The sequence below is a fragment of the Pristiophorus japonicus genome, chromosome 4, assembly GCF_044704955.1.
Source record: "Pristiophorus japonicus isolate sPriJap1 chromosome 4, sPriJap1.hap1, whole genome shotgun sequence".
NCBI lineage: Eukaryota > Metazoa > Chordata > Chondrichthyes > Pristiophoridae > Pristiophorus > Pristiophorus japonicus.
The window spans coordinates 265,393,924-265,417,183 of record NC_091980.1 but is presented as its reverse complement, the minus strand read 5'-3'; the positions used below and the strand labels follow the sequence as shown (position 1 = coordinate 265,417,183).

General features: G+C 46.9%; 1 non-coding gene and 1 pseudogene across 1 annotated transcript; one reads left to right on the top strand and one right to left on the bottom strand.

Annotated features, from left to right (window-relative positions):
• Positions 1-19,873: 19,873 nt before the first annotated feature.
• On the bottom strand, positions 19,874-20,070 carry LOC139263607 (U2 spliceosomal RNA). The gene has a single exon (XR_011593174.1). It is a non-coding gene; the product is annotated as a U2 spliceosomal RNA (small nuclear RNA).
• A 136-nt stretch (positions 20,071-20,206) lies between these two features.
• On the top strand, positions 20,207-21,350 carry LOC139262349 (phosphatidylinositol transfer protein alpha isoform pseudogene; annotated as a pseudogene).
• The last annotated feature ends 1,910 nt before the right edge of the window (positions 21,351-23,260 follow it).

Below are 23,260 nucleotides of genomic sequence, written 5' to 3'. Positions count from 1 at the left end.
AAGTTAATGTTTTTAAAAATTGTGTGCGGACCACCCCACTCAATGGGCTAACATGCTGCCAATGTGCTTAATGGCAATGAGATCCACACCTCATAGAAAAATAGGGGTCTCCCCATATCAGGCCATGACGGGGAGGCTCATAAAAACGCCAGGCCAGCTAACACTAACAGGGATGAGTCCCCTGACAATGAAAACATGTAGTTCCAAGTGGCTGGAGCAAGTGGTAGATCACACCGATCAGATCAATCGATTTGTGGCCATCAAATTGGGGAAGTCAAGACGACAAATTAAAAGATACTTTGACAAGAAAGTACGTCCCTTTGAATACGAGGTGGGAAACTCAGTAATGATTCCAAATTATGAGAAAAAGAAGCTGCCTTTGAGCCCAGGTGGTGGGGACCGCATAAGATTATAGACCGATTGAACCCTGCGGTTTATTTAATTCAGTTACCATGGAATAAGGGTGTTAAATACAAGAAGTGGTTTCACATTAATCAGTTAAAAACTGCCAAAGAATAAATACTGCACTGGTCTTGTTTCCCACAGACCATGTTACGGATCCTCACGACTGTCAGGACGATACTGGTCACGATCGAAGCCGAGGGAAGATGGAGAAATGGGAGCTGCAGCATGACTCACGAACATCATCAATCATCAATGTGCTTTGAGAAGCGACGTGCACCGAAGATATGAGAAGGGGAGAGTCTCCGCTGGAGATGTTATTATACTGTAGTAAATCCCCTACGTGTCGCCTACACCTTACGAGGTGGGGACCAAGTCAGGCCATCCACTTTTCTCTCCCTCTCTGAGTTTAAAACCCATTATACAGCGGTCATCCACCTCACAGAAACATAAACAGCAGAGCTATCAGATCCCTCTCAAAGTTTATGATATGTGATCCCCGAGGAGATAAACCATATGAGGGGGTCAATAGGATATTTCCCCCTCAAGGTGGGGAGTTTGTAAGAATAAAAGTGTTCAGTAATAAAATTGATTCTGTGCATGTATAAATGTTGAAAATGTAGACTGTACGAGAAGACAGTTTTGAAAGATTCAAAATGGAAGCTCATAGACCTCCAGCATGGTGTTTGTATATTGTGTTAATTGGAAAACCATTAACCTAATCAAGGAATGCCTCCCGACAGACAGACACATGGGTGAGGAGAGCCAATAAGGAACTGCCCTGGGACCAAGATCCAATCCTGGGGCTTTCTGAGGATCAATGGTTTGGAGACAGAAAAGAACTCAAGCCAAAGATTTTTCTCTCCCTTCTCCTTCTCTCCTGAGCACACAGCAGACCTCCTGCTGAGGACCAGCCATAACAGCAAGCCGTGTGCTCAGCCAGCCATCCAGAGGAAAGTGACATATACCTTTTTATAAATCATTATTGTAACATTCTATCTGTTGTAACCAGTAACTGCCGATTGCTGATAACTGTCCATGTATGTGTGTTTAATAAACTGTTCCAAATTGTTTTAAAAGAACCAGTCTCACTGTCAATTTAATGCCAGAGATTTAGAAATCTTACAGCGCGGGGGGGGCAGTGGACGTCAGTCGGCGAGCGGGAGCGGATGGCCGAGCGGGACTTGGCGGCAAGCATCGTCAGAATGCATCAGGTGGAGGCCTCTCCACTCGGGATTTTTCGAAGGGCCTACACTGTGCATGCCCGGGATTTAGGCGTTTTTTTAAATTGTAGTTCTGTGTAGCCTGTTGTAGTCCTTTTGTGGCCCTTGCACACTAATTGAGTAAGTGCTCAGGACCATAAAAGGAAACCATTCAATTTCGCCTGTGAGGGGAGAGGAGAGGAGACAGGAGAGTGAGACACGAGACACGAGACAGAGAAGAGAAGAGAAGAGAAGAGAGCAGAGAATGCAGAGAATAGAGGATACAGAGAAGATAAGATAAGAGAGGAGGGTGAGGAGAGAGAGAGAGAGGAGAGAGAGGGAGGAGAGCAGAGAGGATGGAGAGAGGAGAGAAGAAAGAGCGAGGACAGAGAGAGAGGAGAAAGAGAGGAGAGAGTTGGAGGTTAGAGAGTAGAGGTGGCATTGGAGAGGGGCCAGTCTGAGTTGCAGAGGGGGCAGTATGATAAATTTATAACCAAACTGTTCAGCAGCCATTCCTCTCACCATAGAGGATGAGTGGGCAGAAAGCGTCAATAAAGATGGGCAGAACCAGGCCCAGAGCTCCGTGGTTCAATGAGCAGGAGTTGGGGGAACTAGTGATAGAGGTGGAGCGCAAGTACAACTCACCCGGGATGGGCATGGCAAGCCTCCACCAGCCCAATACTGACATCTTTGGATGGACATAGGTCAGATGGTCAGTGCAATGGGCAACGTGGAGAGGGATGGGGACCAATACCGCAAGCGGTGGAACGATTTGGTGGCAGCAGTGAGCATAAATTTATTCGCCTCCTCCTGTCCAAGGCCAAAAAGGTTGTGCGCGAGATGTGTGTGTGTGGGAGTGTGTGTGTGGGGCATGAGCAAAGGGGGTAAAGGCTGCAACGTTTCTTTGTGCAGAGAAAACAAGCAGCCAAACAGGCAAACCTGAGCGTGACCGGAGAAGGCCCACAAGAGTGGTCGAATTGACCAGGCTGGAGGAGTGTGCATTGGCATTGGTGGGACATCGCCGCATTCCAACCAGAAAAGTTTCTGTAGATCCGGTGCTACCACAGTGTAAGGCTACACTCATCTCTGGTGTCAGTGACGGTCATGGCCTTACAATGTTAAGGCACTCGCAGTTGAACGCAGACTTTGTCGCCCATTATTGGTGTGGACATGTAGAGATGGGATTCTTTGCAGGCATAATGTGAGATGGAACGGCTCACTACTCACTTTCACCCCCGCCCCCCCCCCCACCCCACCCCTACCTCACTACAGACTGAAATTTTGTCCTCTACTTGCAGATGCTGACTCGGACACCACGGATCCAGAGAGACCATCGACCTCTGGCCTTCACACCCCGACGTTCTCCACACCCGAGGACACCGGATCCTTCCTGCATCCGCAGCCCACATGTCTACCGCCCCCACCTCTGCCACCCAGTGCCAGGAAGAAGACGAGAGAGAGGAGGGAGAAGGGCCCATATTGTGAGGTCATGCACTTTGGCAGAAAAAAATCAAAGAGCAAGTTATTATTTAAATGGAGAAAGATTGCAAAGTGCTGCAGTACAGTGGGACCTGGGGGTACTTGTGCATAAATCACAAAAGGATAGTATGCAGGTACAGCAAGTGATCAGGAAGGACAATGGTATCTTGGCCTTCATTGCAAAGGGGATGGAGTATAATAGCAGGGAAGTCTTGCTAATATTTGTACAGGGTATTGGTGAGGCCACACCTGGAATACTGCGTGCAGTTTTGGTTTCCCTATTTACGAAAGGATATACTTGCTTTGGAGGCAGTTCAGAGAAGGTTCACTAGGTTGATTCCGGAGATGCCTAATGCCTGAAGGGGGGAGATGTTAAGGGACTTTTTCATCAAGGGCATTAATCATGCCGGCATTTTCAGGAAGCTCATAAAGACTAAGGACCTGACTTTAGAAGGGGCGGCGTTGATAGCTCAGACCTTTATGGCAGGGGAAGAAGAGACCAAGCTAATCTACGCACACAACCCTGGCTTTAAAATTGCATTGAACCAGGGAAATGTTATAAAAATGACACAGAACCCCATAGGCAGGCAAGGGCAATTCGACACCATCCAGGCAGGCAGGCAAGGGCAATTCAACACCACCCAGGTAGCAACAAGCTCCTGGCAACAGGGACAATGGAAAGGGGATTGGCAATTCACGCCATCATGAGGAACAATACATCCTGTGATGGGACAATTAACATCCCCCATCAGAGTGCTTAGAAACAGCCAAAAGGGCCATCAGAGAGGAATGCCTGCGAAGAGTCCTTTTGTTAACAGCAATCTCAGCTCATGTTGGAGATGTGGGAGCAGACACACTGCAAAAATCTGCAGGGTCCAACTTTACACCAGTAGGATTTGTAATGTCAAGGGACACCTGGCCAGGATGTGCAAAAATGCAGTAGCGAGGCTAGTCTGCGAGACAGAGGAAACAGACGAGGGGTCTGAAATGCAGGATGAGGCCTGGGGAACAACCATGGATGCTGAAGTTCAGAGAGTTCATGTGGCTGATGTCCACAGCTCATACTCCAAAACGCCACCCATGATGATGAAAGTCTTACTGAATGGCATCCATGGAGCTGGATACCGGAGCTAGCCAATCCCTCATGAGCGCCCAACAATTTGAGAGACTATGGCCACACAGAGCTAGCAGGCCCAAATTGGAACGCATTGAGACGCAGCTACGTACGTACACCAAAGAGATCATCCCAGTACTGGGCAGTGCAAACTTGGTGGTAACGCATAATGGATCACAGAACTGGCTGCCACTCTGGATTGTTCCGGGAAATGACCCCGCGCTCTTGGGGAGGAGTTGGCTAGCTGAGATGAATTGGAAATGCGGAATGTGCGTGCCATTTCATCCGTGGAGCGAATTTCATGCTCGCAGGTACTGCAAAAATTCGAGTCACTCTTTCAACCCGGTGTCGGAACGTTCAAGGGCACCAAATTAGTGATACACATCACTCCAGATGCCAGACCAGTGCACCACAAAGCCAGAGCGGTGCCGTATCTGATGCGTGAGAAAATTGAAAGTGAACTGGACAGGCTGCTCAGAGAGGGCATAATTTCGCCCGTTGAATTCAGCGACTGGACAAGTCCCATTATTCCCGTCCTCAAAGCAGATGGCTCGGTTAGGATTTGTGGTGACTACAAAGCCACCATCAACCAAGTGTCGCTACAAGACCAATACCCGCTCCCGAGAGCAGAGGTCCTTTTTGCCACGCTGGCAGATGGTAAGCTGTTCATGAAGCTGGACCTCACTTCGGCCTACATGACTCAGGAACTGGCGGAAGAATCCAAGTTTCTGACCACCATCATGACACAGAAAGGATTATTTGTCTACAACAAGTGCCCATTTGGCATTCATTCGGCAGCGGCTATCTTTCAGCGAAACATGGAAAGCTTGCTCAAGTCCATCCCTGGAACGATCGTGTTCCAAGATGACATCCTTATAACGGGTCGAGACACTGAGGAACACCTCCGCAACCTGGAGGAGGTGCTACGCTGATTGGAATGGGTAGGCCTGCGGCTGAAAAAGGCCAAGTGCGTGTTTTTGACCCCAGAGGTCGAGTTCCTGGGCAAGAGGGTTGCCGCAGACAGGATCAGGCCCACTGAATCAAAAACTGAGGCGATTCGCCGGGCACCCAGGCCCGGCAATATGTCGGAGTTGCGATCATTCCTGGGACTTCCTGCCGAACTTAAGCACATTGTTGGAGCCGTTACACATGCTCCTCTGTAAAGGTTGTGAATGGTCTTGGGGGGATTGTCAAGAACGGGTTTTCAATAATGCGAGGAACCTGTTGTGTCCTGTAAAAAACTGTTTTTAACATGCGATGCATCATCCTACAGGGTTGGGTGTGTTTTGCAGCAGGGTAACGATGACGGCCGACTCCAACCAGTGGCTTACGCCTCCAGGTCGCTCTCCCAGGCAGAGTGTGGATACGGCATGGTCGAGAAGGAGGCACTCGCGTGTGTATGGTGTGAAAAAGATGCACCAGTACCTTTTCAGTAGATGGTTCGAGCTAGAGACGGACCACAAGCCGTTAACATCCCTGTTGTCTGACAGCAAGGCTGTCAACGCTAATGCGTCAGCTCGCATACAGCGATGGGCCCTCACGCTGGCTGCGTCTGACGACACCATATGGCACCGGCCAGGCACCAAAAATTATGCTGACGCGCTCAGCAGGCTCCCACTGGCCACCACTGAAGGGCGTCGGAGCAGAGTGCCGAGATGGGTCGTGGCCGTTGAGGCTTTTGACACTGCGGGCTCCCCCATCACAGGCCGCCGGATCAAACTCTGGACCAACAGGGACCCCTCCTATCCATGATAAAGAAATGTGTCCTGACTGGGGACTGGGCGCACGCACACAGGGCGTGCCCCGAGAAAGTCAGGCCATTTCAGAGACGGATGGATGGACTCTCCATCCAAGCCGACTGCCTGTTATGGGGCAGCCGGGTAGTCATGCCCCAGAAAGGAAGGGAAGCGTTCATCAGGGAATTCCACAGCGAGCACCCTGGCATCGTGTTAATGAAGGCCATTGCCTGGTCACACGTGTGGTGGCCGGGGATTGACTCAGACCTGAACACTGGGTTCGCAGGTGCACGACGTGTGCCCAGCTGGGCAATGCCTCCAGGGAGGCCCCACTCAGCCCGTGGCCCTGGCCCACCAGGCCATGGTCACGTATTCACGTAGACTATGCGGGCCCGTTCATGGAAAATGTTCCTGATTGTTGTCGAAGCATACTCAAAGTGGATCGAGTGCATCATATTGAACTCGTGCACGACATCCATCATTGTGGAGAGTCTGCGTATGGTTTTCGCGACACACGGCTTGCCGGACATCCTGGTCAGCGATAATGGCCTGTGTTTTACCAGCCATGAATTCCAGGAGTTTATGTCAGGCAATGGGATCAAACACGTCCGGACAGCGCCATTCAAGCCGGCCTCCAATGGTCAGGCGGAACGGGCGGTCCAAGTCATAAAGCAGGGCATGCTACGCATCCAAGGACCCTCCCTTCAGTACCGCCTATCGCGCCTCCTGCTGGCCTACAGGTCCCGGCCGCACTCGCTCACGGGAGTCCCGCCAGCGGAACTCCTCATGAAACTCACACTCAAGATGCGGCTGTCCCTCATTCACCCAGCCCTGGCAGACATTGTTAAGGGTAAGCGCCAGTCCCAAACCGAGCTCCATGATCGAGGCTCAAGGGGGAGGTGTATAGCAATAGATAACCCAGTATTTGTTCTTAACCATGCTTTGGGACCCAAATGGCTTGAGGGCACCGTAATTGGCAAAGAAGGAAACAGGATCATGGTGGTCAGACTAAACAATGGGCAGATATGCCGCAAACACTTGGACCAAGTAAAGACAAGGTTCAGTGCAGACACGGAGGAACTGGAAGAAGAGCATGATGAGATAGCACCCACACCACTGCCAGCACACGAGCAACAAAGACAGCCCTCAGCATGCACAGTCCCTGCGGCCAGCCCGGACAGGCCGGAGTCACCTCAAGTGACAGAAACGCGTGCTGAGGCTCAGCCACCAGAGCCACAACTGCGGCGCTCCACGAGAGCGTGTCGACCAACCGATAGATTTAATCTCTGAAACTAAAAGACCTAAGGGGGGAGGTGATGTCATGTATCTCACCATCTTGCAATGACTATAAGTATGTAACTGTAACTCATGCATACTGTACCTGTACCCCTGTAATGCACACCCTGACCACAGGGAGTGAGCTCCTCACCTGGGCTTCCAGGTATAAAAGGGGAGGTCCCACCCAGGATCAACATTCTTCAGTCCTGGAAATAAAGTGAAGGTCACAGAGTGACCGTGTTTGATATATCCATGCCTCGTGTGAGTTTGGAACAAGGTGCAGAGACACCATGGAAGGACTTTCAACAAGGTGCAACAAAATGCCTCCATTAGCTTACAGATATTTCAGTCAGTTTTATCACATCCAATTTAAACATCACCATCAGCAAGAAAGTAATGCAACATTGACCGAACTTCTTTCCAGCAGTCCCACTGATATGGTGCAGAATCCGACTGGCTGCCGTGATGTGATGGCCACCACCTCTCCCTCCCAGCCGATGTGCTAGAGTTGCCCCAATGCACTCCATCTCTCTCTCCCTTCCTCCCTCCCGATTGACGCCGCTCACACTGCTCCTGCCCTCCCTCATTCCTGCCCTCCCGATTGATGCCGAAATAGTGCTGCCTCCCTCCCGCCTGGGTGGATCCTTGATGGGAGATGGACGGTTTCAGAGGAATCGCTCAGAAAACGGCCATTTCTGGCGGAACCTCGGCGGCTGCGGGCGGGACATCGATGAAAGTCGGCCCTATGATAGTTATCAATTACAAAGCAATCAATGATTGCTTAGATTATTTAATATCCATGTACTATGGAAACAATATAAATGACATAACATGTTATAAGATTTTATTTAGATAAAAGAAGCAGAATAAATTTATGCTGGCTTTAATGTAAAACAGCTCTGACAAGTTTATCATTGAATGCATCATCAACATTCTGCCAACATATTCTTGGGACTTAGCCTGGAGATTGCACTGGCATCCCGAGGCATGATTTCATATTCCATTTTGCAGCACTGCAGAGCAGCCTCTGATCCATGTGCAAACTGTGCAGCTGTCTATGCAATCTGACATCACGGCTAATGTACATCCATTCCTGTGAAAGACAGGATTAGCCTCGGATAGAGAAGTGCATCACAAGCCAATTCCAGTCCAAGGGAACAAAATAAATAAGTATCCAAATTTAAGAAAAAATGATTTTTGTTTTGTCTAAGGTGTGAGGGGTTGCCAGTGTCTTCACTGCAGTGTTGAGAAAACTCCCTCTGCTGTGGACTGGAATGCCTGCACAGTGAGTGAAATGGAGCTCCATGAGTAGCTCTGCTGTTAGGTGTGATTACATGGACGAAAGATGTGAGAGGTGATATCGTTTCTTGTCACCATTGACCCATCGAGTAAATTGAATAATCCTGCAAGCGCAGGCTGGAAACATTTTCAAGTGCATTCCTTTCAAACTGCAGCTCTTGTCTTCAGCTGTGTTTTATTTGAGTACATCATTAAAATTGGAGGTCTCAGCCTCCAGGCAGCCTGTTTATCCTTCTATGTGCGTCATTTGCAAAGATTGTAATGTAACTATTCAGCCCTTTTAAATTTTGAATGATTGGCGAACATTAAAATATACCAACCTGTACAATAGCATAATGGCTCAGTGGTATGGTGCCATAACACCGCCGCAAAATGCTGGGAATTGATGTCAGCGCCGCGCCATGTCGCAAAGGCATTAGCGCCCCGTTAGCGCCCCCAGGAGACGCACATGCGCCCAATTTCTCCCCATAGTCTAAAATCAGACACAAAAAGGCCCCGAAGTTCCTGAGTTGGGAAAAGTGTAAGTTGGCAGCTAGTCATTTGAGGGTCCTGGAATTTCTGATGGGACCGATGTATGGTGGGAGAAGTGCACTGGTATAACTTCCGTTCACTTTCAGGACATGTTATGGGGTGTCCATCCTCCTAGTGGCAGCCATGTTCAGGATGGGATGGGATAACATCAGCTGCCTTCTCATAAAAATGTGCACCACTGTTTAAAAGACACAGTTTGCCAGGACCCATTCATCAAGGTGAAAGTCCTTGGTTAAAGGGACACTCTCAATTGAAGTTGCTTATGCAAGCTTTTAGCCATGTCTTGGCACTCATTACAGGTATTGGAAACTTTTTTTCACTGTCATACTCAGAAGACCTTCCCCATACATTCTGCATTACCCTTGGAAAGCATTGTATTTCAAGACAACAACTGAGCTAGCATCTGTGGGTTCCACAGTGGCTTTCCTAGTGGGAATTCTACTTTACATGATCTATATACTGGAGGCTTGAGAAGTAGCAGAAGGCTGTAAGCGATGCCATTTGAACCAGGCAGCACTAGAGGAGAGCGAAACAATCTGGCACTAACGCATCTGCAATCATGCACAGATGAAGAAATGGATAAGAATTTAGCAAGCCATTAGGAAGTTCACAGGAAAGTTCCAGTGCTGGATAAAGTCCAAGGATGCCTTGCAGCAAGTGCCCAGCACTGTCTTGTGCATTGTGAAAGCATGATATATGCTTCATCATTTTGCAATCAGGAAAGGACTGATGGTGACACTATTAATGCTTAAAACCCAGCCCATGACCAACAGGAAACAGATGTGGTGGCAAATGCTGCTAGCAACTCAGAACCAGATTCATTCAGCACACTTTCATAGATGAATAGTATACTTTTATTAGAAGTGTCTGCCCATCAAATATCTGCCTTTTCTCATCAACCTCTCTGCGGTCTAGGTAGAAACCTTGCTCCTCACATGCCATCCTTACCTTGAGCCTCAACATCACACATTAGCCGTCCCCCATTGTCATACAAGAGAACCAAATATCAAACAGTCCTGACATCAAAATATTCCAGTGATTTATTAAAACTATTTATAAAAACATAATTTGAATCTGCCTTGTGAGCACGTGAGCTTTCTCCATCCTATTCTAAAACGTTGTCTACACTATTTCAAAACGTCTTCTATATGCCCCGCACCGGAAACTGGAAGGGTCCTTCTTTCAATATGCAGATGGGGTTCCAATGATGTCATTGGGCCTGACTGCTATTTTAATCATAGACCTGAGCGGGGAAGTGGTCGTGGCCAACCTAGTGGGAAGAGGAACCAGGGCCAGAAGAGTCTTTTGAACTCTATTGTTAACTTCCTTATGGAGGTATGAGGAGCAGCAGTGCTACTCCAGGCTCCACAACTAAGGTTTAGGCTACCCCTACCCTGGGATCCCTCATTCCCCTTCCCGATAATGAGGGCCTCCTTAAACACCCTCCCAGTGCCTTGCCTGAATGCCAGGGGCTGTTGCTTCGGGTCCTCCTGCTGTTCCTCATTGTGGCGGGAAGCTGACTGGGGGCATGCAGATGAGGCCCAGAAGTTAACATCTGCTGCGCCTCAAGCTGGTGAGGTCAGGACAGTTTGTAGTCTGCATTCAGCCCTCAGTCACCTTATTCCTGCCACGTGGTTTCTATCTCCTGCAGTAAAACCAATAATAAAGAAAGAAAAGAAACACTTGGATTTATATAACGCCTTTCACGACCATTGGATGTCCCAAAATGCTTTACAGCCAATGAAGTACTTTTTGAAGTGTACTCAGTGTTGTAATGCAGGAAACGCAGCAGCCAATTTGCGCACAGCAAGCTTCCACAGACAGCAATGTGATAATGACCAGATACTCTGGCCGGAATTTTGCTGGTGCTCAGCGGACGGAATTGGTGGTGGGTCAGCAGTTAAATGTGAATTGATTGACTGTGGGTTGGGAACCCGCTGTCAAATTGAGCACATTTGCCTTTCCTGACGTTGGTTCTGCCAGCACTGAGTAGACCCGACCAGCAGCTGTGGGGGAGCCAATTTAAATGATTAGTGAATGTTTACAACCACTTAACAATGGTTTTAAACTTACCTTTTGAATTTGACAGCTTGCTCATGGGTTTCATGATCTTGCTAGACCTCGTCTGTCAAGCTGAGGTGGGATATTAATGGCCATTGAATTAGCTGATCATTTGACAGCTTCAAACATTAAGGAAAAGCCTACAGAGGCTACAGAAAAGGATACAGAGATATCTTCTCTCAGCCACAAGCTCTTCCTCACTGCATTTCCACAACAGATTCATCATGCTGCAACTCTTTACACAAGTCTTCATCCAGTCTGACCTCATTACCTCTTTCACCATTGACAGATCGCTTCTATCATCTCTACTTCATATGCAATCTATTCCATCAGCATGGGTGCCCTTTATGTTCTCTCACCTTGGTCCTCAGAATCCGACCATAATCATCCCCAACACCAGCAGCACCAGGCATAGCAGCAGCACCAACAACAACACCAACCTTCTCTGCAATCAACTGATGCTGCACAGGACAGGGGGCATCAGTACCCAACCACCTTGCTGCCCGGGAGGCCAGGGATGGCCTCACTATGGCCAGATTTATTTCACTTGACACTGCACACCTTGACTGTCACATGATGCGCCAGGTTGGCACCACCTCACACCAGCACCATAAAGCATCCGTACAATGCCATTCCTTTTAAACTCATCACCATTGCGGGAGTTACCGTTATGTCTCACCATTCACTGCAACTCACTAAGCCACTTCCAAAAGTGCCCACAAATCTGTCGAACACTGCTGTGTTGAAAATAAAGGTTTCAATGTTTGACAGCACATTCATGAAAACTTTACATGGTCATTGCATAAAATGCCCAGGTGGCTACCCTTTTGTATTGTTAGTTGGTATGATTGCACTAGGATGAGGGTGAGTGTGAGGGGTGGCTAGTGAAATGGGGATGTGATAATATAGATAGAGAGAGGGATGGGTGGAGGAACAAGGTAAGTTGGTGTGAGTCAGGGTGTGCAGGAGTAGGGTAGGGAAGGCAGAGTGATGGGGCTATGATGAGGGACACAGCAGGATGAGGTTGAGTGTGACTTTGTACTAATGTTTTGTGATCTAATGGGATCATTGAAAGGTTTGCACCACTGCAGCCAGGTCCTCCTAACGACATCCCTGCTTGTGCCCTCCTGTGCAATGTGTAACCGGGTTGTGTTGATCTCCTGGGGAGGTCTCTTCCGCTCATGAGAAGGGAAGAGAACCTCCCTGCGTGCTGTGACTCCCTCCATAAGTATATAGAGGGAGTCATGGGAGAGCTTGGGTGTAGACCTGCGCCTTTGTGCAGAGATTGTCAGTGCTTGCAGCACCTCAATGCTGTAGATTACTGACAGCACAAATATCAAAATAAATTTGAACATGGTCCTTTGAAGGAAACCAGCTGATGACATGTCATCAAATGACGTCAATTTGAATATTTCCAGGCAAAAGTTGTCCAGTTGAGTGGAGTTTTGTGATCAGCTTTAAAGCAGAGTTACATTAATCTGTAGTCTTCTGCTGTACACTTCCACAGCTTCTCCTGGGGAGGGAAAATGTCTGACTTGATTGGGAATCGATGAAGCGGCCTTCAGGAACCTCCACTGGTCCTTCTCCTTTGCCACAGGTTCGATCTGACTTTTGGTCTTGTTGAGTTCTTCAATTTGCTCTAGAAGTTCTCTTGAAGCTGCTTCATTCTTTGTCTCAACTTCGAGATACTCTTCCACGATTGCCTTCTTGATAGACTCCACTTTAATTATCAGGAACTTTTTGACCTCGTTAAACCTCTCACCTATCAAAATCTTCATCTTAGATGCTGTTTCTTTGACCAAACGGCGTTCATGAGCCAGCGTTTCAAGCTTCTTATATTTGGCTGAGAAAGGCGCTGGGTGAGCTTAACAAGCCCCATTAAGGGCAATTCATATCGTACAGCGAGCTGGAGCCAGCAGCGGGGTCAGAACCCACCAACGATGTCGCCCCCCCCCCGCCGACCCCCCCACCCCACTATGGAACCGTCGAGGTTAGCAAAATCACGGCCTCTGTTTTTAGTGATGTTGCTATTAGCGAGCACACCGGGGATAACTCTCTTGCACTTCTTTGAATTAGTGCCATGGGATCTTTTACGTCCACCCAAGAGAGTAGAGATTATAATTGCGTTTCCTCCATTGTTAATGCTGCCTTCAAGTTCATTATTTTCTTTGTGCAAAAAACCTCCCTTCCCCTCAGCAGCATTTTACTGTCCAGAAAATCCGGCTTTATACAAGACGCTGAATTCCCACATCTAGGAAGCCTATTGCAGCATTTCTTTAGTACAATACTGTTCTTATAGCACGTCTCTTGGACTTCTGAAAAATCACATTGCTTCTGATTCCATGCTGAACCCTGTCGCATGCAGTTTGGAGTCCTATTTGGACGCAAACTTCATATCTTAGCCATACTCAAAACAGCCTATTTCCATTTCTGTAACAATGCCTGCCTCCATTCCTTACCTCACTCCACTGCCACTGAATCTCTCTTCTAAGAATTTGTCATTTCCAGGTTCCCATGAAGCTCCGTTTCCTCCACTCCAGCATCATGGCCCATCACTCTGGAATTGTACTCCTAAACCTCGCCAACTTGCTACATCTCTTTCCACCTTTAAGAGCTTCCTCAAAAACTATCTTTTCAACAATGCTTTCAGCCATCTGCTAACTCCTATTCGTTGTTTGTGGAGTGCCTTGGAATGCTTTATTGCACTATGCAACTGCAAGTTATTGTTGTTGATAGGCCATTCTTAACTCGAGCTTCCAACCTCTTTCTCTCTACTGCAACTTTCCTCGTCTTTCTTTTTTGTGAATTCTCCTTTCTTGTTCCTTATAAGTTCCAAATGTTCCTTCCTACACATTGTACGCCCTTCTTATAGAAACATAGAAACATAGAAAATAGGTGCAGGAGTAGGCCATCCGGCCCTTCGAGCCTGTACCACCATTCAATATGATCATGGCTGATCATGCAGCTTCAGTACCCCACTCCTGCCTTCTCTCCATACCCCTTGATCCCTTTAGCCATAAGGGCCACATCTAACTCCCTTTTGAATATATCTAACGAACTGGCCTCAACAACTTTCTGTGGTAGAGAATTCCACAGGTTCACAATTCTCTGAGTGAAGAAGTTTCTCCTCATCTCGGTCCTAAATGGCTTACCCCTTATCCTTAGACTGTGACCCCTGGTTCTGGACTTCCCCAACATCGGGAACATTCTTCCTGCATCCTCTTAGCATCCTCCTCACAGCTCACACTGCCACCCAGCTTAGTGTCATCTGCAAACTTGGTGATATTACATTCAATTCCTTCGTCTAAATCATTAATGTATATTGTAAATAGCTGGGGTCCCACTAGTCACTGCCTGCCATTCTGAAAAGGACCCGTTTATTCCTACTCTTTGCTTTCTGTCTGCCAACCAGTTCTCTATCCACATCAATACATTACCCTCAATATCATGTGCTTTAATTTTGCACACCAATCTCTTGTGTGGGACTTTGTCAAAAGCCTTATGAAAGTTCAAATGCACCACATCCACTGGTTCTCCCTTGTCCACTCTATTAGTTACATCCTCAAAAAATTCTGCAAGATTTGTCAAGCATGATTCCCCTTTCATAAATCCATGCTGACTTGGACCAATCCTGCCACTGCTTTCCAAATGCGCTGCTATTTCATCTTTAATAATTGATTCCAACATTTTCCCCACTACCAATGTCAGGCTAACCAGTCTATAATTCCCTGTTTTCTTTCTCCCTCCTTTTTTTAAAAAGTGGGGTTACATTAGCTACCCTCCAATCCATAGGAACTGATCCAGAGTCGATAGAATGTTGGAAAATGACCACCAATGCATCCATTATTTCTCGGGCCACTTCCTTAAGTACTCTGGGATGCAGACTGAGGAGAAACCTCTCCAGAAGGTTATTTGTGCCTTCCTTAGTGAAGACAGAACCAAAGTATTTGTTCAATTGGTCTGCCATTTCTTTGTTCCCCTTTATAAATTCACCTGATTCTGACTGTAAGGGACCTACATTTTGTCTTCACTAATCTTTTCCTCTTCACATATCCATAGAAACTTTTGCAGTCAGTTTTTATATTCCTGGCAAGCTTACTCTCATACTCTCTTTTCCTCCTCCTAATTAAACCCTTTGTCCTCCTCTGCTGAATTCTAAATTTCTCCCAGTCCTCATATTTGCGGCTTTTTCTGGCCAATTTTTATGCCTCTTCCTTGGATTTAACACTATCCCTAATTTCCCTGTTCACCACGGTTGAGCCACTTTCCCCATTTTATTTTTATGCCAGACAATTGTTGAAGTTCATCCATGTGATCTTTAAATGTCTGCCATTGCCTATCTACCGTCAACCCTTTAAGTATCATTCACCAGTCTACCCTGGCCAAATCACGTCTCATACCATTGAAGTTTCCTTTCTTTAGGTTCAGGACCCTAGTCTCCGAATTAACTGTGTCACTCTCCATCTTAATGAAGAATTCTACCATATTAAGGTCACTCTTCCCCAAGGGGCCTCGCACAATAAGATTGCTAATTAATCCTCTCTCATTACATAACACCCAGTCTAGGATGGCCAGCTCTCTAGATGGTTCCTCAACATATTGGTCTGGAAAACCATCCCTTATACACTCCAGGAAATCCTCCACCACCGTATTGCTATCAGTTTGGTTAGCCCAATCTATATGTAGATTAAAATCACCCATGATAACTGCTGTACCTTTATTGCACGCATCCCTAATTTCCTGTTTGATGCCATCCCCAACCTCACTACTACTGTTTGGTTGTCTGTACACAACTCCCACTAGTGTTTTCTGCACTTTGGTGTTCTGCAGCTCTACTCATACAGATTCCACATCATCCAAGCTAATGTCCTTCCTTACTATTGCGTTAATCTCCTCTTTAACCAGCAATGCTACCCCACTTCCTTTTCCTTTCTGTCCATCCTTCCTGAATATTGAATATCCCTGGATGTTGAGTTCCCAGCCTTGTTCACCCTGGAGCCATGTCTCCGTAATCCCAATTACATCATATCTGTTAACAACTGTCTGCGCAGTTAATTCATCCACCTTATTACGAATGCTCCTCGCATTGAGACACAGAGCCTTCAGGCTTGTTTTTTTTAACATTCTTTGTCCTTTTAGAATTATGTTGTATTGTGGCCCTTTTTGCTTTTACCTTTGATTTCTCTGCCTCCACTTTTACTTATCTCCTTTCTACCTTTTGCTTCTTCCCCCCCATTTTACTTCCCTCTGTCTCCCTGCATAGATTCCCATCCCCCTGCCATATTACTTTAAACCCTCCTCAACAGCACTAGCAAACACTCCCCCTAGGACATCGGTTCCAGTCCTGCCCAGGTGCAGACCATCCGGTTTGTACTGGTCCCACCTCCCCCAGAACCGGTTCCAAAGTCCCAGGAATTTGAATCCCTCCCTCTTGCACCATTCCTCAAGCCACATATTCATCTTAACTATCCTGTTATTTCTACTCTGACTAGCACGTGGCACTGGTAGCAATCCTGAAATTATTACCTTTGAGGTCCTACTTTTAAATTTAACTCCTAGCTCCCTAAATTCAGCCTGTAGGACTTCATCCCGTTTTGTACCTATATCTTGGGTACCTATATGCACCACGACAACTGGCTGTTCACCCTCCCCCTCCAGAATGCTCTGCAGCCACTCCAAGACATCCTTGACCCTTGCACCATGGAGGCAACATACTATCCTGGAGTCTCGATTGCAGCCGCAGAAACGCCTATTCCCCTTACAATAGAGTCCCCTACCACTATAGCTCTCCCACTCTTTTTCCTGCCCTCCTGTGCAGCAGAGCCGCCCATGCTGTCATGAACTTAGCTGCTGCTGCCTTCCCCTGATGAGCCATCTCCCCCAACAGTATCCAAAGTGGTATATCTGTTTTGGAGGGAGATGACTGCACTACCTTCCTACTCCTGCTTTGCCTGATGGTCACCCATTCCCTATCTGCCTTTTTAACCATTACCTTTATTTTCCCACTGTGTTGAAATCAAAGCTCATTGAACAGTCTCTGACCACAACTCATTTCCCCCCATCAATTCCCTTGCTCCTCCAGTCTTCCCTTCCTCCTATAATCTTTTGGCTTTTAAAACTGAAGCTTGGTGTGACCTAATCATGACTGTCTGACTTACTTTTGTTCTTCTACTCTTTGTGACTTTGGTAGTGCCCTGCACTCTGGTTTCTCAAATATTGTTACATCAATTGCACAGAATGGCTGAAGAACAAATTTCAAAAGCTCCCAACTCTTTTCAGGCCTTAGCTTCCTTCTGTATATAATTATAGGACAGCATGTAGTGACACCGCAAGCCTCAGGCAGAATGGAAATGATTGGGTAATTCTCCTGTCAATCTGCTGTATGTAAGTGGGATGGATTTTACACACATAACTCTGTATTATGTAACTATCCTTCACCTACTGCATTTTGCTGCAGAAATAATCGATTTGTATTCTGTAACAATCCACTACTCACTACATTTTGCTGGGAAAATAATCCTGCTGCACTCAGGAGACTTTGTTTGATGTTGTTGAGTAAATTAAAACCACAAGTCCCACCCCACCTCCAACTCACTGCCTGACACAATGGTGTGAATATTCAATCTGTAAATATAAATACAAATGCAAGGACCTCTTTCCTTTGTTACAGTTTTACACAACATAACAATGCTCTTTGAGAGCCCCTGCAGCAGGACTGCAGTTGTACGCCTCTATTGTACTATTTGTCTAATTAGACAATGGAACAGCAGCTGCCATTCCTTAACCTTAAAAAGCTATTTACTTAATTAGCATTTTACACAATAAACATGTTCATCTGCAACCTTAGATGGAATTATTATTCTGCTAATTGGGATATTGTGCAATAGTTAATCAATGCTCCTGGGAAAAAAACTTCTCATCATCATTGGCAGTCTCTCAAAATCATCCACTTCCACTTTTAGCATCTTAGGGACCATCCAAAAATGGCAAGAAAATTCATTGTTACAAAACACATCAAATAAATAACCAATGACAAGCTTTGTTGTACTTAATTAGAAAAACACAGTGAGATTTTTATTTGCTCAAAAAATGGCAGCCGGTCATTGTCTGACCGTCATTCTTTCTTTCTTTCTTTCAAATAATTACACTTCACAGTCTAATCTTGCTTAAACCATTTCTTCTGGAGTACCAGCTTTTGTTGGATACTGAACAAAAATGTTGTGTCATAGAAATAGTGATCTGAGTGTTGATTGTTTTCCTTTTTTTGCCTCAGAAACCTCACTATATACCTATGCACTCACTAACTTTCCTCTGACACAGGGATTTAAGATACCGTACAAACATGATTTTCTGTCATCTTGTACAGAGACTAACCTAATCCACCTGACAGCAACTCATTTCACCTCATCTTCACCTTGGCAGAAAAGAGCAAACTGTCAAAATCCCGCCCTACTTGGAAAAACGCAGCTGTTAAAATTCATTGCTTCATCACCAGCGGAATGTAACAGATGTGTGTTTATAGGATGGCAGTGATGTCAGTAATGTAGTGTAGCAATCGACTTTTATTCCTGAACGTGTTGTACAACGCTTGAAAATATGGCATATAAATGGATGAAGTTAATGTTTTATATTACTGGAGGACTGTAAATGCTACACCCCTGTTCAAAAAAGGGAAGAGGGATAAATCCAGCAACTACAAGCCAGTCAGTCTATTATCGATAATGAGGAAACTTTTAGAGACAATAATCCGGGACAAAATTAATTGGCACTTGGAAAAGTATGGGCTAATTAATGAAAATCAGCATGGATTTGTTAAAGCAAATCATGTTTGACTAATTTGATCGAGTTCTTTGATGAAGTAATGGAGAGGGTTGACGAGAGTAGTGCAGTTGATGTTGTGTATATGGATTTCCAAAAGGCATTTGACAAAGTACCACATAATAGACTTGTAAGTAAATGTAAAGCCCATGGGCTAGATTTTCTATGCTTTTTGCATGATTAACACCCACTTAACGTCCATTTTACCGCTGAAATGACGTATAACGCCCATATATGGCCCATTTAGCCACAAAATGGAAACTGACGGGCATTTTTCGGAAACTTATCGCCGAGTGTTACTTTCCCCATGTGTGTAATGCTGGGAAAAAAATAATAACGCCCGCCCAATTTTTTTGGGCAGAATCATCAGAATGGGCGAAATCAACGCACATAATATCGCCCAGCGTTACTTTCCGCACGGAATTAACGCCGAGATTCAATAATACCGACTGCCCATTTTTTTTTTTGTCGTAAAGAGCACATTTGGCAAATTTAACGCCCAGGAGATCGCCCACCGTCAATTTCACCACCTGGCACACATATCGGCCACAATATCGCTCGCCCAAAAAACCGTCCAGAAAAAGTGGAGCTGTTCTGATCTAAAGCCAGCGGTGTGGCTGCCATTTTTAAGTCGCAGGTCGCTTCATTCAAAAGGCTGCTTCAACTTCGGGGGAGTTTGCATTGACTCTGGAGTTCTTCTCAGGTGAAGTGACCATCTCAACAGACATATTTTCAGACTCTGGACTATTGGGGATTTACTCCAGATGTATTTTAGTGAGGAAATTATTATTATTTTTTTTTAAATTTTTCGTAGCCAATCTTTCCAATTCTTTGTCAGATCACAAACGCCAGAGGTCACCTTGCACACATCAAGGATCACCCTGCGCTAATGCTCTTAGCCAAAAGGCCTAGAGCCCAAGCACCGTTCCTGGAAGTACTGCAATACCAGGTTCGTGCCGTGGAGGTGGATGGGTCAGCAACCCCACACACCTCCGTGGAGGTGAATGGGTCAAACCACCCCACCCACCTCCTATTTCCAAAAAGCATAGGAGAACCACCTTCCTGATCCAGGGAGAACCACGTTGGGGTCATGGTTACTCCCCTGTCAGGTCAGTTACGCATGATCTTAGCCAAAAGGCCGAGAAGCGAGATAGTGAGGAAATTATTGCTTCTGATCAATTGCTATTATACTTTGATTGCAATGGGGCCAGACATTTCTCAGCCTGCATCGATTAATACGCAGATGCTGCAGAGTGCAGATGGCTCAATGTGTGATGCAGCAGAGCCGGGGGAGAGCGAGCTGCGCCGATCCGGGAGGATGGTCCTCATCAAGGAATTTCGGGTAATCCTGCCAATCTCCGTGGATGAGTACCAGGTGGGACAACTGTACTCTGTGGCCGAGGCGAGCAAGAACGAGACTGGCGGCGGAGAAGGAGTCGAAGTGTTAAAGAATGAACCGTACGAGAAGGATGGTGAGAAAGGACAGTACACACACAAGATCTACCACCTACAGCGCAAGGTGCCGAAGTTTGTGCAGATGTTGGCTCCCGAGGGAGCTCTGACCGTGCATGAGAAGGCTTGGAACGCATACCCGTATTGCAGGACCGTCATCACGAACGAATACATGAAGGGTGATTTCCTGATCAAAATCGAGACCTGGCACAAGCCGGACATGGGCACTGTAGAGAATGTACACAACCTGGATCCCAACAGGCGGAAGAATGTGGAAATAGTTCACATAGACATTGTGGACCGGAGCCAGATCCACTCTCGGGATTACAAAGCAGAAGAGGGTCCCGCAATATTCAAATCCACCAAGACGGGTCGTGGGCAGCTGGGCCCGAATTGGAAGAAAGAACTGGTGAAGAAACGAGATTGGCCGCACATGTGTGCTTACAAACTGGTGACCGTGAAATTCAAGTGGTGGGGCCTTCAGACTGAAGTGGAGAGCTTCATCCAGAAGCAAGAAAGGCGTTTATTCACAGTCTTCCACCGGCAGTTGTTCTGTTGGATGGACAGATGGATCTCGCTCACCATGGACGACATTCGGCGCATGGAGGAGGACACCAAGAAGGAGCTGGATGAGATGATACTGAATGGTCCGGTGAGGGCACTGACCGCCACTGACGACTAGCACCAAGTTCCCGTTTATGCTCTTCTTACAGAAGACTGCGTCCGAGGCTCCGAGCCGCCCGCCAGCCAGCGAGAGAAATTCTGCTCGCGAATAAACCACCCTCACCACCTCATTTACCGGATGAATTTTAACAGAAATCTTCAGATGTTTCGAGAAGAAATTGATTGTTGTGAGCAGACAGAGGAATATACACGCTAAATTTTCTCCCATGTGGAATATATTGAGTGTTAGGATTTGCTGTGTGCTGTACCTGTTACTGATATACTGTGTGTCTGGACCAATACCTGCGGGGGTAATGGTGGTGACCAATCTGATCCGTTCCAGCGAGTGGCCATGATGGGCTGTTCTCACTTCTTTCCTCGTTTCCCATTCCTGCGACGGTAATCTATTAACCTTCTTAATTTATTAGTGAATCATTAATTTATTTGGTTCTCGTATGTGCAATAAAATGCTCCCGAGTTCCCCCTCCGGAGCGTACCTGCATTCCACGTTTTCCAAGAACACAGGAATATCTGTAAGGAAAAATAAAATGGGGGGTGGGTGGTAGCATGGGGAAGGGGGTGGGGGGGTAGAGGTGTCGAGAGAGACTGCCACAAATCCTGTCTCCCCCCCCTTCCCCCCGCCCCGGTCGGCAAACAGAGGACGGAAGGGTTTTGGTGAGTGCGGGGGTGGGGGTCTAATGATGGGGGAGAAAGCTTACAAAGCATCATTGTTACTGAAGCTTTGACCGTTCGACGACTGCTCCTGCTGAAACAGTGGGCAGGGGTGGCGCTGATGGTTATCTGGCTTTAATTGTGCTGCCAATGTCGCTGTGTGGGTGGGCTGATGAGTGAAGCCATTGCCCCAACCCCAGGGGCTTACCTCAGGGCTGAGATTCAGGAATGTCTCCCTCTCCTCCCTCGTCCCCCCTTTCCCCAGTTTATTTCACCCGTGCTGAGTGTTTAATTCACGAGGTCTCTATTGCAATCGCCTGTGTCTCAATCAATACCTTCCTCTCGGACTGTAACCTGGTTTGTTCTGTTTTTTTTCATTTCTTGAAGAAAGCATCACTTATTTTTTTTAATTGTTTCACTCATGCAATAATACATTTTTTAAAAAGTCAATGTGTGATGCACATCATTATGTCTCCAATTTAAGGCGTACAATAATGAGGAGGAGGGCCAAACCATACACACCCCGCATGTACAGGGAAAAGAGGTCTTACCTCGACGTGCCCGATCACACCTGCTTTCAGAGACTGCGCTTCCACAAGGTGGTGAAATATGGGAGCTCATCAGGCCACATATGCAGCTTGCCATCAGGACATCAGTGTCGGTCGAGGTCAAGGTCACCACGGCACTGTCTTTCTACGTGTCCCTTTCGGGCCTCCGCGGTCGAGATTTGTCCTCTGTCTCACCATGCAACCCATCGCTGCATTATTCATCATAGACAGTCCCTCGAACGAGGTCGACTTGCTTCCACGAGTTCACAGGTGTTTCGATGAAGGACCCAATGTTCCAGTCCTGAACTCAATTGAGGGGGTGGAAGATGCCTGTGCCTGAATTTTTTTAACGTGTGGTGAACGTTGCACACCAGCCACCACATGGGCTTGACAGAGCTAGGTCTTGGTCCAGTGGCAAGGATTAACCAAGGCGATTGGAGACCTGCTCTGCTGCACGGACCTAGCACGCACACTAGATCCGTGCATTAGACAGGTCACGGAGGCTTTGTACGCAAGAAGGATGGACTTTATCAGCTTCCCCATGACCATGGAGGCTCAGACTGACAGGGCTGGAGCATTGTACCACATTGCTAAGATCCCCAGGGTTCAGGGAGCTATACAGTGCATTCACATCGCCATGCGGCCACCTTCTCAGGACCCAGAGCGTTTTCGTAACAGAAAAGGATTTAACTTCCTGAAGTTCCAACTAGATGTCGACCACAACCAGATCATCAAAGCAGTGAATGCCAAATGTCCGGGCATCTTCAATGAGGCTCACATCCTGCGTGAGAGTGCTGTCTCTGACATCTTTAAGAGTCAGCCACAAGGACAATGCTGGATGCTTGGTGATAACCGATATGGCCTAGCCACCTGACTGATGACCCCACTGTGTGACACCCACACCGAGGCCGAGAAACGAGACAACCAGAGCCATAGAGACACACGCAATGTGGTCCGGAAAACAATAACTGTGCTTAAGCAGTGCTTCAGATGTCCTGACCACTC